The 5405-nt window shown below is 36.7% G+C and overlaps 1 pseudogene; it reads right to left on the minus strand.

Annotated features, from left to right (window-relative positions):
* Positions 1–1609: 1609 nt before the first annotated feature.
* On the minus strand, positions 1610–1883 carry LOC109678271 (non-histone chromosomal protein HMG-17 pseudogene; annotated as a pseudogene).
* Between the last annotated feature and the right edge of the window lie 3522 nt (positions 1884–5405).

A 5405-nucleotide genomic window follows, 5' to 3' on the forward strand; every position in this document is an offset into this window, starting at 1 on the left:
TCTGAACCTAATAATTTATGCATTAATATTTTGTCCCTGTCATGTCTTTAATTTTTGCAATTAATTGTTTTAATAATGGAAAGGTTAATTGCACTATTCATCAGAATTGCTTGCTGTGAAATGGTAGACAAATAAGAACCTTACTGATAAAGGGCATACTTACTAATCAAGCCTGTCACTTCTTTAGAAAGTAAACTTGCTGGGAAGGACTAATAGATTTATGCAATTTGCAAAATCTTCAGTTTCACCAAAGTCTGCTGAAACAAATGGTGTTATAACAAGCTATCAAATTTATATTCATTATCAAGCTTACCTAAAACACCATGTATTGAACTTTGTCCAGTTCAGTGTAGATGCATGTGTACCCACTAAGCACATGTTTATATACTCATTTATTAAACTATCACATAGAAAACTAAAGGTTTATTATAAATGCATAATCAGGTACTATTCCTCTCAATATTATTAGTGCATGAGATAATGAATAATATAACATTGTTATCATAATATAAAGTCAAAAAGCATTATCCCTATTAATATTTTGCTAGATATATGGACTATTTTAAAAGTATGATGACAATAATTACATGTTTGTCAGATTATCACTGAACCCTGAAAAGGAAGTAGAAAAGATAATGAAGTAGTATAATTTCTAAATCTGTAAAACAGTGATTCCCTAAGTTTAGTTTCACACTTACTGGCAAGAACATAATTTAAGAATTATCTTTAGGGACTAGTATAGAGGTTTAGAATAAGAATGTCTTGAATAGGGTAAAGATTTTCTTTTCTTTTTTCATATTATTGTTGTACTGGGTGTACATTATAATATTTATACAATTTCTTACAATATTTCATACTTAAATTCAACCCCTCTATCATTCTCCTTTACAGAACCCCCCATTCCTAGAATAGCTTCAATGTGTGTCATTAGTTCATTTTCACACAGAAGTATACTTAGGTTTCCTTCATCTGAAGCTCTGAACAGGGAAGTTTAGAGTGAGGACTGACACTTCACCTTAAATATGTTGTTTAACAACTTTTCACGTGCTGATCCTGACTTTCAGGAAATGAAATGAAAATGGCAGAATTATCAGTCTGAAAATCCACAATCTAGAAAAGGAACCACTGTTCTTTGGGTAACACCATTTCAATGATGCCACTGAAAAGTCCAGATTGCCTGACAAACTGGCAAAACCAATTCTGGTGGGTCAGGTCACAACAGGCCTCTGGTTTTGAGGGAGTTAAGTCCATGCTGATGATGGAGAGGGAGGAGGACATAAAAATGAATTTGAATTTTCCCACATCACACCGCACTTGTGTCAAGGTGACTGGCTGCTATGTGTCAATGCCAGGGAGTCTCTCCTCCTGAGGGTCAAGAGGAAGTTGCAAAACTAGCAGGAGAGATGTTTCACCCTACGTTGATCCAGCTTTGGAGACATTCAATTAGTGACACATACACCTTTGCCCCTGAACAATGATGTGTTCTGTGTGCTAACAACATAGCTAAAAAAAAAGTAAAATAAAATTCTGCTTTTTTATGAAACTTGATAAAAATACTATTTCAAGCTGTACAGTCACCAGAAATACAGTTATCAAAAATGCACACACTTCACTCGGTATCTCCAGCACCTTCAGCTTTCTGTGCCTGGTCTATTTTGGCACCTTCATTTTCTGCCAGGTTATTTCCATCCTTCCCAGCATCAGCTTTTACCCTTTTCCCTCTGGCCACCTTCTCTTCCTTCTGTGCAGGGGCCTTTTTAGGCTTGGGAGTCTGGCTTTAGAGGTGCAAGTTTAGCAGACAACCTTGTGGATATTCTCTGTGGCTCATCCTTCACCTTGGCTTTATCTCCTTTAGCATCATCTTCAGCCTTTCTCTTGGGCATGGTGAGGGAGGATCACAGAGGGTGGGGAGGAGACCATGACATAGATGCTGAATGCGGGGATGAATTTGCATGTGGCTTTGGTTGATCCGGGAGTCGTTCTTGCCTCCTCTTCACACTGATGGACTCTGAAGCTGGTTTGATTCATATTTCCTTTATGGCCAGAGATGTTGAGCATTTCTTTTCTTTCATAAAATTTCAAGTCTAGTAGCAAGTAACACTGGATGGACTGACTAACTTCTAACTTTTTGCTCTAGTATAATTATCATTGATCTTCACATGCAGTGTTGTCTCACGGCTACAAGTTAGTCTTTGGGACACCAGCCTTTCCATCTATATCCTAGACCTTACAAAAGAGAGATAACAGAAGGCCTATATATTTCATATGAGGCATTTCCTCTAAGGAACTTCTTTGGACTTCTCATTGAATGACTTAAATTTATACATATAGTATATACACACACATATATGAAGATATGTATAAATTCATATAAATGCATACATATATACATATATCTATATTTGTATATATATATATATATATATATATATATATGTATATTCACACTTATCACTATATCACTGCCCCAAAGCAGTTACCCTGAAGTCTCATTTAGTTACTGCATAGTCTGCCAATTTCAGGAAATAACTATGATATATAATCTTTCTTATTTGAGTTGTGGTTTTGTGTTTGTTAGTTTTCTAGCATGTGAAGAGTACTTCACAGCACTGTGAAGAGATGCCTGAAATAATCAACTTAAAAGGAGGAAAGATTTATTTTGGTTCACAGTTGCAAGGTGTCAGGTCATGGTCACTTGGCCCCATTGCCTTTAGGCCTGTGGTGAGGCAGCTCAACATGGTGGAGACCAAGTGGTATAGGAGGTCTATGCAACTCATGGCAGCTGGGAAGAAAAGAGAAAGAGAGGAAAGGGTTGAAGTCTCAATATCCCCTTCAAGAGCATGCAAAGTGAGCTAACTCCTCTCACAATGCCATACAGCCTAAAGGTTCCACCTCCTTTCAACAGATTCATGGACTAAAGACTAAGTCTTTAACACATGGACCTTTGGGAAACATGGAAGATCCAAACCATAACAGTGTTGTCTCTCATAATCTAATGACCTATAGAACATAGTGACCCAACCCACTAAAGAAAAAGTAATGAATCAGAGAAGTAAAACAATAAAAATGATTTTGGAAACTGGGAGAAACTAAGCAACCATGCTCCTTAAGATGATCAAATACTCATGACCATAATAGTACAGTATTCATCACCTTAGACAAACCTGTACTCCGTCTGGCAGTCTCTGTCTGTTCTTGCCAGGGCACTTGTCTCTGATCCTTTGTGACTATTGGCAGGGCTTGGAGAGGAAGGTATTCATGGTATGGCGTATCTCCCTTCTTGTTGGCATAGGCCAAGATTGTTTTCTACAGGCTTATGTTACCCAGACTTGTGTTTCTTTTTGTTTTTCTTGTTTTAAATGATGTTTTACTAAAGGCTTGGTAAATTTCTACTCTATTTTCTTCCAGTTAATTCCTTGGTTGAATAACAACAACCAAAATCTCATTATGATGTAATTTTAAGTCTGGGAACTCTTGTTATTCACTTCTGATTCCATCAGATCTGTTCTTAATGACCATGAACAGTCTTTTACTTTCTGTTTCCTGAGCATTAAGCATTATGTCAACAGCCTGACTTCTAATCTTTTTTTGTCTATTTATTCTGAAAACAATGACTTGAATGGGAGGGTGACAGCATTTTCCTATCTTGCTAGAAGGCTGTACATCTACTTTATGTCTAGCTGAAGCTGCAGCTTTAAAGCTATTACATGAAACAATTGAAATTTCCGTTCTAGAGCAGTTGACTTCCCAGTCTGATTAATTCCTCTTTGAAAGATATTAAGTCAATCTTGATTGCAGGACAATGGTTGACAGCAGAATTTCCTTCTTTTTTTGTGTGCAGAATTATTTGCTCTAGTGTGAGTTTCTCTGTTGGAGGAACTTAGCAAAAATTGGCAAGAAGGGAAGTAGTAACTGCTGACAAAATTCCAACCACTTCACCTCATTTTCTAAATTATTCATGGACTAAACCCATCTTGCAAAAGAAACTGACTTTTCATTGGGGAAAAGTTAGTGTGTCATTTTGTGATACTTGGTTGTTACCCTGGAATTTGCTATTTCATTTAGAAGCAGTAATCAAATAGGTGAACCTTTATATAGGGGAAGAAAAGCACATTTCCATGCCATGGGAAATGCAAGTTAACTCACCAAAGAAACTGTCCTAGCCAATAGTGAGTGAGCTCCTATATTCTTTTTTTTTTAATCCCTTTTTTCATTTTACTTTTTCTTTTTAATTGTCAATTTTTTTATTTTTGGCAGGAGTAGAGTTTGAACTCAGGGTCTTAAGCTTGCTTGGCAGGCACTCTGCCACTTGAGATATGTCCTGAGCCCTGTAGTTTGAATTATAAATTTATATATATCCATATTTCTGTTCTGAGGATAAATGGATTTCTTTCTAAAGTTTTATCAGTCTGTCTGTCATCTGTGTGCCATTCTGTGTCTCCCCCATGTCCCAATCTCTCCCTACCTCCTCCCCCTTCCTCATGGCTCCACTGGGGGTTGAACTGAGGTCCTAGTGCTTGCTAAGTTGGTGCTCTACTACTTGAGCTAGTCCATCATTCAAGTGTCTTTAAGGAAATAAGGCTAATAGTAAAAGCAGCATTTAAGTAGCACTCTCTTATTGTTGATCTGAGCTCCTACATTCTAAAGGTGAATGGTGCCAATCATATTAGAAAAGTATGGCTGGTAAAGAGAAGAGAATGTACTTACCAGTTCATATCACTCACAGATAGGCTATCCCATCCATTCTCCCAAATGTGTGCCATTTGTTATTCAATAAATAGTCAATAGTCTTATAATATGTCAGAGACTTTGCTAAGGTTTGAAAAAAAGGATTAGAAAAGATTAATGCAATCCTCACTCTGAGAAACTTTCAAATCTAGCATGATATACAGATAAAAATTCATTTGGAAATGAAATTCATGTTGTTATAAGAGACTCAAAAGAAAGAGTGCTAAGATATTGGTAATAAACATTTATTAGATATTTCTCCTGACCCAGGCGATATTTCAAATGGTTTTATTTATTAGCATATTTAATAAAAAAATCTAACAACAAGGTATCATTATTATATCCATCTTACAGACCATGAAACTGAGGCACAGAAAAACCAAATATGTTGCTCATAACCACACAGTGATTAAAGTTTTAATTCAGAGATTTTAACATAGACCACAAGCTCTTGATGGACCTTTAGCTCCCTTCCATGAGACAAGAAGCAGAACCATTTTTAGAGCGAGATGGGAAAAGTGAACTTGAAACCTATGTGAAGACCTGAGGGGTGGGAGGAGCAAGCCATGAGGTGAGCAGGGAAAGAGCATTCCAGGCAGATGGAATTATAGATAGAAGAATCTCAAGATGTGCTTTTCACAAACAGAAATGGATCAGCGTGTTCGCAGAATTGTGAA

This window comes from Castor canadensis, chromosome 16 (assembly GCF_047511655.1).
Source record: "Castor canadensis chromosome 16, mCasCan1.hap1v2, whole genome shotgun sequence".
NCBI classification, from domain to species: Eukaryota; Metazoa; Chordata; class Mammalia; order Rodentia; family Castoridae; genus Castor; species Castor canadensis.